Source organism: Dermacentor andersoni, chromosome 3 (assembly GCF_023375885.2).
Source record: "Dermacentor andersoni chromosome 3, qqDerAnde1_hic_scaffold, whole genome shotgun sequence".
Taxonomy (NCBI): domain Eukaryota; kingdom Metazoa; phylum Arthropoda; class Arachnida; order Ixodida; family Ixodidae; genus Dermacentor; species Dermacentor andersoni.
Genome location: NC_092816.1, coordinates 187884846 through 187896574, shown reverse-complemented (window position 1 = coordinate 187896574; position 11729 = coordinate 187884846). Strand labels below are relative to the sequence as shown.

Here is an 11729-nt window from a genome sequence, read left to right as displayed (position 1 = left end):
CTACTCAACAATAGACCATATTCACACTATCAATCAAGTGATAGAGAAATGTGCAGAATATAACCAACCCTTATATATAGCTTTCATTGATTACGAGAAAGCGTTTGATTCAGTCGAAACCTCAGCAGTCATGGAGGCATTACGGAATCAGGGTGTAGATGAGCCATATGTAAAAATACTGGAAGATATCTATAGCGGCTCCACAGCCACCGTAGTCCTCCACAAAGAAAGCAACAAAATCCCTATAAAGAAAGGCGTCAGACAGGGAGATACGATATCTCCAATGCTATTCACAGCATGTTTACAGGAGGTATTCAGAGGCCTGGAGTGGGAAGAATTGGGGATAAAAGTCGATGGAGAATACCTTAGCAACTTGCGATTCGCTGATGATATTGCCTTGCTTAGTAACTCAGGAGACCAATTGCAATGCATGCTCACTGACCTGGAGAGGCAAAGCAGAAGGGTGGGTCTGAAAATTAATCTGCAGAAAACTAAAGTACTGTTTAACAGTCTCGGAAGAGAACAACAGTTTACGATAGGTAGCGAAACACTGGAAGTGGTAAGGGAATACATCTACTTAGGGCAGGTAGTGACCACGGATCCGGATCATGAGACTGAAATAACCAGAAGAATAAGAATGGGTTGGGGTGCGTTTGGCAGGCATTCTCAAATCATGAACAGTAGGTTGCCACTATCCCTCAAAAGGAAAGTGTACAACAGCTGTGTGTTACCAGTACTCACATATGGGGCAGAAACCTGGAGGCTTACGAAAAGGGTTCTGCTGAAATTGAGAACGACGCAACGAGCTATGGAAAGAAGAATGATGGGTGTAACGTTAAGGGATAAGAAAAGAGCAGATTGGGTGAGGCAACAAACGCGGGTAAACGACATCTTAGTTGAAATCAAGAAAAAGAAATGGGCATGGGCCGGACATGTAATGAGGAGGGAAGATAACCGATGGTCACTAAGAGCTACGGACTGGATTCCAAGAGAAGGGAAGCGTAGCAGGGGGCGGCAGAGAGTTAGGTGGGCAGATGACATTAAGACGTTTGCAGGGACAACATGGCCACAATTAGTACATGACCGGGGTAGTTGGAGAAGTATGGGAGAGGCCTTTGCCCTGCAGTGGGCGTAACTAGGCTGATGATGATGATGATGATGATGATTTTTACTCTTGCATTTATTCTGGCCCTTCTGCTCTGCAATGTACTACTGTGTACCTTGGAGGGTCTTACAAATAAATAACTTCCCACAGCGTCTGGTTGCACCCCCTTTGCCGTGGAAGTTGTGTGCGAGGTGCCGAGCCGCTCGGCGCTATTGCGGTGGCATGACTGAGAGATGGCTCATTTCCTTCTAATTGGGCGTCGGTGAGCCAATTTGCCAACAGCGGCGGCAGAATTGCGTCTGAAATTGATCGGAGCATAGAGAGCCTTCAACTCTACCGAATTGTATTCCACGCTGCTCTAGACGGCGAATGTCTCGCTGTGAGCGAGCCTTAGCACTTGTTACATGGTTGTTTCACCGTCGTCCTCACGTCTTCCTAATCGTCTTCCATTAATTTTTTGTGGCCTTCACGTGCAGTGCGACAAAGAGGCAGCGACATCAGAAGCAGCAGCGGCCCAGGGACCATGGCCGCCGGCAGGGAGGACATGTACCCCATGTCGCCTTCGGGCCCTAGCCCCTACGATACCCTCACTCCCAGTGCATACGAGTGAGTGGCAAGCTCCGACTTCCTGCATTTTTATAGACGTGCTTTTCTATTGTACGTGTCATTAAAGGTTTAGATTGGCGTGATCCCTGGTATACGTTAGCACGTTACGTTTGGCACTCATTGCACGCACCGTCTCTCCACAAGATCATGGTAGACATGCCGAGCGATGAAGGTGTTAGCGGACTGTCATCGCGTACCGTGCTTGAGTGAAAAATCAATTTGACTGTGCTTTGGGGAACTAGGCGCTCAGAGCTTCCTGTATCGGGCCAATGCATCGGAAACTGTAAGACACTGGTGCAATGAGCTAAGTGGAAATCGAAACACTTTCCCGGATTCGTTTTCTTATCGCCTTCAGTCTGCTCAGCATCTAAAGAAACGGCGCGTGTTAATAATGACAAAAGTTCACTAATACTTTGGCGTCAGCATGAGAGGACACTAAGCGATGGCCACTAAGCGATGGCGAAAGAAAAAAATGGCTGAAGGCTTAGCTTGGTGAAGCCTGGAAGATTGCGAAAGCAATACCCTTGGCTCCGCCTTGGTTCGGCTGATGGTGTGGACATGGTTGCTCCTTGTTAAACTTATGGCTATACATCATCCGACATAGCGCAAGGCAGCGCGCCGACCACTGCGAGGAGCCGAGCTGTAGCCCCATTTATCCTCCTAGCGTGACGTCACAGCAGCGAGCGCCCTCTCTCGGTAGCGCCGCAGCAACGGCGCGCAAGGCTTGGCCTCCACCATGGATGCCGCGAGCTGGGCCCCGTCTCTCGGTCTGGCGTGACGTCACACGGTCACGTGACGCGCAGCTATGTAAGGAGGCGCCACGACCACCGATGGGCCGAAAGTGCGAGCAGTATTGCTTTCGCAATAAAACGTAATGCATGCCACGCACGAGGGGCTTCGCGGCGAAGACGGCTACGAGATGGCGCCTGAGTAGCGCGAGTCGTCCGCATACAAAGAGCTGCACGAGCGGAGGTTGTCTCTTGCGGCTGCTGTGCATCGCGCTGACACACGCGCTTCTTCTCGCGATCTCCTGATTAGCGAGGCAGTTGCGTCACACCTATAGCTCCGTTTGCAACGCGGCTCACGAGACAGTGTGTCCGCGCAAGCCATTATACCACGAAATGAAAACACTATAGCGCTGGGCCCAAATTTCGCACCAGGGTGTGTCGCAATCGTCGGTGAATTTTTATCCTCAAAATTTCCTATGACTAGGCTTCAAGATTGTCACGTGACGCTCCCTCTTAGTTTTTTTTTCTTTCCTGCATGGCAACCACAAAGGCGCCGTCACCTTGCTACCTTTTGCTTTCTTAAGAGCTAAATATTCAAAATGTGATGCAAAAAGAAGCATTTGCATCTTGTATCACAGTGCTACCGGCAAAGTGCAAAGTGTATCGGCAATGTGCTAAATTCCTTCCGTAGACCTATATTTTTTAGAAGGATCCTATCAGTGTTTATAAAATGGCAATATAATATTTACGATGTGTGAAAACATGGCATTCTAGATTTGCGTGCGCCGGCTGGATTACCTCCAGCAGTCCCAATCGCACGGAGAGAACGTACTTTCAGAGAGGGGCGTGGCCGCCCCCTGTTCCGCGCCTCGGCGCTCGTAACCGAGGCGTCGGAGAGGCTTTCAGGCGCTGTGGTACTGTTGTCGCGGCTTGGATGAGGCGACAAAAAAAAAAGTTTTCCGCTGCTTTATGACGTTTTACTGATTCGCAAAAGACTGCTCAAGTTGTATGTTGGTCACAGTGCGTGATGGGCCACAATTTTGTAGCGATGCCGAATCGCGATGCTAATGTGTTTTGCGCTTTTCGCGTTTATGAGTTGCGAGTCAAAAGCCGCTCAACGTCGGGTGAAGTGTCGAACGCGGCCACTCAAGAACAAGAAAAGCGGCGAAATACATTACCGTCGGCAAAAAAGCATCGTACAACATTGAGGCCGCGGAGCAAATTTTCTCAAATGCTTAGTTTTTTTTTTTTTTTCTGGAGACATACACTCGCTACATTCAAGTGAGTACGTAGAAGAGGAATGTCTCTGCAAAAGATCCTCGTATGCAGAGGTGGATCCAAGTTCCTACACTGAGGGGGGGGGGGGGGGGGGGCGCTACCAACTACACGTCTGTAACCAGAATGTCATGATTTGTTCCTAGTTGCATCCCTTAGCGCCTTTTTCAAGAACATCTTGCAGACAACCATGTGGCCAGTTTGAAAACAATTTATTGACGCCAGTGGGCGTGGTGAAACCTTGTAATGGCACTAAAAACTAAAACTAAAATACTGTACCGGAATCTGGAGAATATCGGCTACGAATAGGAAAGCAAGGGGGAATTCGAAAAGTTATACAAACAACATTAACCAGCAGAGTGTGGCGATTTCTTCATTTACTCTAAAAAACCCTGCCGAGCTATGCCTATATGGAAGTAGATTAACACTCGCGAGTCGTGGAGAACAAGTAAACTCTGGGAGAAATTTGCCGGTTGTGGGTTTATGATTTTCTGTGCCAGTTTCAAAGCTGCCTCTTCAGAGCAGGCAGCTTAAAAGCAGTTTCACCAGCTCGTATCGGCGCTTTTTTTCGTCTGTGCATTTCGCCGTCCTGATACGGCGTGAAGCAACAAGTAGCACTCCCCGCCCAAAGAAACGAGCGCCAATCGCCAGTGTACTGAGACTGATGTGCACGTGAGAGAACCCTTAGTGGTCAAAATTATTTCGGAGCTCCGCTCTACGAAGTGTTGTATAACTATGCTACGTTTGTGCCAGTAGGCTCGGAATATTGTATTGCGATAGCTATTATATGGACACTCCAGGCGGTGACATCGACATTTTCTCTCAATTACGGTGAACACATTTGAACAAGGCAACAGCGCAATCTTTTAGTTTAGGCAGCATGCATGTGCGCGTTACAAAGAAAGTCGAGTGCCACGCTGACGCTAACAGAACCGAACAAACCCGGCACTCGGTATCGAACATGCTCGCTTCTCGCGATGTCGCCGGCGCCACCAGGTCTGGCGACACCTCACCTTCTCACCCACCTTGGTAAGGACGGTCAGGAATTGCTGGACCCTGCGGCGCCGGCGGTGAAAGCGGGGTTCTTCGCGAAAGCTATGCTCGCATTGCGCACAATGCTTGGTGCTCGCCTGCGAGGCTTCCCACGTTTCCCTTCCAAATTCCCTCCGTCGCGCCCAGTTGTGCCGCGGAGCGACATGCGGACACGTATTCTTAGGAGCAAGACGTGAATCACTGGGCAGTGAGGGTGGCCGAAGTGGCGGCACGTGGAGACGCTGCGTCGTCGCCGCTGCGATGGCTCGTGACTGGAGCTACAGGCACGAACATAGAACTCCAATGTGAAGTGTGCGTGCGTGTGATCGTCACGCGAACTGGCCGTTCGAGGAACATTGCGTGTTTTCGGGGGCTCCTGTCACGCTTGGAAAAACACTTTTATGTAGCACGCGTTGAGTAACAGAAAGCTGTACCGGGAGCTTTTCATGTTGCTGTACAATTTTCTCATTGACACTTTTCATCTAACTATAATATTTGTCAAGTTGATTAATTAAACTAATTATGTAATTAGGCGGAATTAAAGAAAGAATCTGAGCATCTCCAGCGACGGAAAACATTACCTTGGTTCTGTCCGGCTACGTGGCATTCGCACATTTCTAAACCTTGGTGCGTGATAGTTGGGATACCCTGTATACAGCTGGTGCTTGTTGCCCGTAGGTCAGATTTTCGACGATGACCGACCTTGCTAGCTCCTATTGTTGTGCTTTGATTGTCACTATAATTTCTCGGCGCAAACTCGCCCATTAAAATGTTAGTTTCGCGATTCACAGTTGTTGCTACTGTGTACATAGGCGGCTCGCATAGATGGATCTATTACAAACACACTGCGCGCGGGAAAGATGTTCTAAACTGCTTAGGAACGAATATATAAACTACATTTCTGCTTTGCAACACGCGGAACCACTGATAAACCTCTTTAACGTGGCTTTTTAGTCTTTCTCTAAGCAATATGAATTCTTTGTCACTCGCTTAAGTTGAGCCACACTAGGAAGTCTTGCGCATGTTCGGCAATACATGAAGTGATTGTAGTTCCTGGGGAAAACAGGTTGCGGAAGTCTCCGGAGATTTATTTTTGCAGCCGCAACGAGCCCTCTACTGTTTGGTTTTTCTTCCAGGAGGGACGTCGAGTCCATCACCCCAGAGGACACGTAAGTGCCAACGCCACGTCTGTGTGTTCAACTCGCGAAGCGGACAGCCGATTGACAGTACCTGTAAGGCACCACGTAGCGCGAGGTGAACCGTTCGCGTTTGCGCTCGGCGTAGGTAAAGCCCACGCAGGTGGCACAGGCGCCACTGCATTCTGCTGCTGCATGCTAGTGTGTGGCTTAAATTTCCACAACGGCAGTCGCATACCGAGGCGAGCAACAGTGGAAAGTTGTTCACGTAGCATCTTCGGGTGCAACCTGCAAACCCGGAACCCACGAGGTAAAAATTCATCCGGAACTTTCCACTGCGATTTGTTTCACAGCCTCGCACCTTTGCTCTGTGATATAAATTCCCATCAGTGCTTCAATCAACAGACGATAAAAGCGTTGCGCGCTTTCAACTTGGGGACCTATTTAACGTCTCGAAGTGTAAATACCGGCGCATAACAGGTACACTGTGCTTGTTTAACGCGACAGCGCTAAGGGCTCCGTCTCGCAGGAAATCCGGCGTTGATGTCGGCGTGGGCGTCCGTGGCCGAGAAAATCACCCCGAACCACGCAAGCCCTCCGCGTGATGCAGAGGCGTTACAGAACTAATTGAATTTCTCAAAGTACAATGCATCGGAAAATTGGTCAAGTACGACTTACACATTGACAGACATGATGGCGTGAGATTTTAATTTGAATATACGGGAATACATAATCATTTTATGCGGAAACTCAAACACAAACCCCTTTTCCAGCTGCCGTTAGAGGCCGGTCTTAGTAGGGCCTGTGCGGCCCGCTCAGTTTCTTGCAACGCCACTAAAAAAACCAAAAAGCTCGCTTCATGCACTGCGTTCGCCGCCAGCGTTTCCAGGAGAACTACGGTTGCATAAGCTGTAGTTGCCGGGAGGCGTCAGAAGTAGCCAGGATCTTTGAGTGCTATCGCATTCCACTCTTAAAGACGAACCTTAGGCGTCCTCCCATTTTTTAAATATTTCTTGTCAGGGTTTTTGCAGTTATTCACTGGCCATCAACCTCAGCGTTTCAATAGCACGCGTAACCATAGCTTCTCTTCTTGTAATCAGAGCAGTCTTATACAGCGAAGTTGTATGTGACCTGATCGCGGTATTTCTTCGTGTCCGTCGACGGAAGAGTCTACAGAAAACCATTCAACGAATTGAAGCAAAAAGTACCTATCTCCGTAGGAAATACGCATTCCAGACACACCCCAGTATTCGTTTCAATAGAGAAAAGCAAAAACAAGTGTCAAAATCATATGATAGATGATAAGGCGCGTTCGAACAATGCGAAGCACGTAGCGTTCACTGCATGCGTTTCCGTGTAAAAATTACGGTTGCATGAGCTGAACTTGCCGGGAAGCAGCCACTGTAGCATAAGAAGCAAGGAGTGACGTCACTACACATTCATATGTAAAAGGAGAACCTACCTATACACCTGATTTCATTTCCGTTGTGATAGCGATATGGGAAGGCCACGCATATTTAGATCTGCCGAAGAGCAGCGTGAATACGGTGACTGATGAAGGAAACAGCTATATGAATGTGCACTATGGCGTCGTCGTCAGGATAGGGTAGACGCAGCGGTTCCTACCCAAAGCGAGCCACGCTCAGTTATGATGCCTTAAAAGCAGCGTGAACACGACGAGCGACGAAGGGAACAGTAATATGAATATGCATAACGGCGTCATGCTCAGGCTCGGCAGAACCCAGTGGTTTGTGCCCAAGAGGCTCAGCGGAAGCGCCACATCGGTCTATTGGATCAGGCGACATCGAAGCTTCCCTAGCCAACCACCTTCATAGCATGAATTGGCGCCAAATTCTTCATTGCGTAATTGTACAGACGTTCTAGGATCTTTTGCGCCGTCGCCTCTAAATCCCCCCAAAATAAACCCCGCCGGCACCAGCGCCATCGTTGTGTCACCGCATCGACACGCAAGGAAGGCTATAAGGTCTCCAGGTACACGCACTGCGTTTGGCTGCATAAGCGACGCAGCGTCATGCTACACTCAATCGGCTCTGCCGGAGCCAAGGCAGAGTTACTGATCAGCAGCTGTGTGCAGAGCCCACCGTGGAGCACACACTGAATGGAACGCACAGCTAACCTCAAGCTAAACCTTTTTGATCATTTCTTCTGGAGCTGCAAACGCTCCGACGCTTTTGCTTCGGTTGCGTCTCGTACACCACCGGGTGGGGGGGTGCGACTCCTGCAGCGCCGCTGGCGGCGCTCATCTTCACGCCATCGTTATGTCACTAGAATAATGAATGAACATGTTTATTCTAAGGACTTGTACTTGGGCTTGGCTTGCGAAAGAGTAGTAGGGAGGGTACTCCACACCTCCCGGCGGGTGCCTGTTTTATAGACGAAGTACCATAGCGGCTCGACGGAGGCACGAACCACCGCTGCGGGCGGGACGATTTACGCTTTGAAAGAGCGCACCGCCCCCGCGTGACCCCGGCGTGCGTCCTCCAGCCCGAGGCGGATCTCGAGAAGGTTGTTGGACATTGGGTCCGTTTCCGTGTTGCAGTGGTGGCTTTGTACGGAGCTTAAAGTAAGTCCAGACTGCTGTTGAGGCAACGGAGTCGCATCTGGCTCGTCATCAGCACTACTCGCAGTTGCTTGCTTCTTTACGTTGGTTCGCCATTTCTGCGGCACGTCTCTCATAAGAGGTCCCTAGATAAAAAGCGGCCGTGGCTTAGCTTGGTTAAGCCTGCTGATTGCGAAGCAATAGTAGCGCCCCTGGTGAGAGGAGCGGAAGTTAGGCCGCTGTTAGTGGCTACCGCCTCGCCTCGGGACGGCGCGAGGTGGGGCCCCATTTTTACACAGCTGGTGTGACGTCACTCTAGGTCACGTGGTGTGACGTCACGCAGCGAGGTCACGCTAAAGGTGAATGGTGCCTACCACCGCCTCGCCACGGAACGGGCTGAAGTGCGACCTAAAGTAGTATTGCTTCGCAATGAAACAAGTTTTCAAAGTAGAACCGTTCCTCCATTCCGGCTGATTTCTTTCTACATCTTCCTCCCCATCGCTGTACTGACGCGCTACTTAGAAGGTTCATAACTCGCCAGGACTGTCTAACTTCCTAGGCATGGCGCCTGGCATGTGCCCACTTCGATTCATATTTACGCATGTTGCTTGCTCTCCGCCGAGACAGCAAGAAACAAATGGCAAAATGAGCCATTGCTTGCTTTCAACTCCTGCCGATGACAATGTTTTAGGCATGGTTTGTTATTATTCAGGTCATTTATTTGTTTACGCTGTTATGCCTACAGGCATGCGCGATGCCGAGCCTTAGAATTGGCTTGATTTTAACTTAGCAGATGATGCGCTGACGAATTGTGGCACGCTCCTAAAACCTAATAATTGACTGCGTTTAGAGTTCACTATTTTGCGCTGCTCTTTCGCAGTGCGTGGTGACGGTGACGAGCAAACGCAGAGTACACGTCGAGCAGACGATGCGGCACGGATGAACATATGAGAGGCGTTCGCCTCTGCTGTTGGCTAAGCAGGCCGCAAGCAACTGCTGAGAAAGCATACTGCGAATGAAACGAACGCTTACTATAGCTTGCATGTAAATGTGGAATACCAGAGGAGCAGGTATCGACAGAACGGGAAGCAGAAGCGGCTAGACCGCTGCAAGCGATGCACCCTCGCAACAACGAGGACGGTTGGAAACATTTACGCATGCGAACGCGACTGGAACGCTACAAACGATGCCCCTTCGTGGCTTTGTGAGGCATCCATCGGAAACGGCGCCACCTTCTCTCCTTGAAGAGAGCCGCTCTACGGCACACTAGCCACTGTACTACGTCTGGGCACGGCCGCTGGATGTTGGTCTGGGCTACGACTACGTATTTTGTTTTGACTAATATCGGATCGCATCACTGGAGCATCCGCGCTAGTTTGGGACATTCCGCAGAATATTAAATAAAGCCGCCAGCCGTTTGGACTATCAAGCGCCAGCTATGCACCACTCACAGGTGCGAAAAAGGAGAAAGGAGAGAGTAGCTATGGGGAGGACGATGGCAAGCTGAAAGAATGGCGCCACCTCGGAAGCTTTTGGTCTAGGGACCTTACGCCAGCGTATACACCCAATAGAAAAAACTTAGTTACCTTCCACTTAGTGAACGCGGGTGACGGGCGAGCGTATGGGCGCAATTGCGCACTCGAGTGTGTCAGCCCTCGGTGCGCCTTGACGCCTACACTGTCCGAATCGCAGATGGCAATCACGACAGGGATCGCGCAGCCGCGCCATACGCAGCAGCCGCCGGAGTAGAAGGCCCCATTTGCTTATATCGAAATTACCCAGCATGGTGTCAGCGCACAGAGACAAACATCAACATTTTACACGCGATGACCGCGGACACACGCTATAAAAACGCTAGCGTGAAGAATCCGCCGTTGTGAGCGAAGTGATCTTCCTGCTGTCTATCACTTTAAAGCGAACTGAGCGCTGCGAGCACAGCGCGCGCAACGTTATGAGCCGTCGGCCAACCTCGACTGTGCCCTCAGAGCAGCTCGCTTTCAAGATAAAGCACGCGTGACCGTACTCAGCCGAAGTAATAACATAACATTTGTTCTGTCCAGCTACGTGGCATTCGCATATTTTTAAAATCTGGCTAAAGTTAGCTGGGACACCTTGTATATGGTTACACAGATTATGGCTTTAGACAAAAATAATCATTTCTTCTGGCACAGCCACTCTACGCGGAGTGTCACAATGAATTAAAGCAGCTGAACTTGCACACATACGTTATACCACATGATAGGAAAGTGCATGCCTATAGCTAGACTGTGAAGGAAATATTTTTTACGCAGTATTTGTGGTCCCCACACTGTTGCTCACAACAGCATATTTTAGATTGAACTAAAAGAAAATAGGTATCATGGACACCAGTTGGCAATCCTACGAAGCAAATAATTTTTTTTAAGGGCGCTTAGCTTAGCTTTAGTAAAGCATAGTGAATGGAGAACTGTTTCTGCACTTGTGCGCGAATTGTAAAATGAAACTGTAAACGATCGGCTGGTCAGCGACGTTCCAAACCTTTCTGGCGCGTGTCTCGTTTGTTCTTCGCAGCACGGTCACCAACAGCCGCGAGCGCTTCGTGGTGATGACATTCAGCGCACTGCTACTTCTCATCAGCGCCTCGCTGTTCGCCATTCTCATCACGCTGCTCTCAGATGACCGTAAGTGGGCACAAATTCTTAGCGCCTTTGCTTTACCACGTGACACGATGGCGCCCTAGGCTGCGATGGTTGTAGCAGTGCGGAATCCGTTTAGAACAATTAGGTTGTTAATCTTACCCTCCGCGGTAGCTCGATATCTACGCAGTCTCTTGTAGACCACAGTTGCGGCTCAATTCCGGTCCGCTGCTGCCTTGTTTATGGAAAATACCCGAGATAGAGTACATAGATCGTGTTGTGAAAGCCCGCAAAGTTGTATTCATCAACAATATTCTTTACCACGTGTTTAAATTTTCTACTTCGAGCAGACTCTTGAAAAAATAGCCTGCTCTAGATGCATTTACAGAACATCCGCACGAGACTTGCGCGACAAATCGCAGTGCTTAGATAACGTGGGAAAATGAGATGTGGGGCTGCTTGGTGGAAAATTCTGAATTTATTTGGCGCAACAAGCAACCTGCCAGAAAGAACAGACGGACAACAAAAACGCCAACTCGGAACAAATTCTTTTTTGTGTGAAAAAGTGGGTCATATAGTAACTGCTTGGATGCTGTTATGATTTGGTATGCTGAAATTATAGCGGGGTTGCTTGCCCGGTAGTGCATTCACATTTGCACGATTCGAATTGTT

At 49.5% G+C, this 11729-nt stretch overlaps 1 long non-coding RNA gene across 1 annotated transcript; it reads left to right on the top strand.

Moving 5' to 3' along the window:
* Positions 1-1585: 1585 nt before the first annotated feature.
* Positions 1586-11096, top strand: LOC129382904 (uncharacterized). Its single transcript, XR_011893184.1, has 3 exons — positions 1586-1711; positions 5883-5915; positions 10993-11096. It is a non-coding gene; the product is annotated as an uncharacterized lncRNA (long non-coding RNA).
* Positions 11097-11729: the final 633 nt, after the last annotated feature.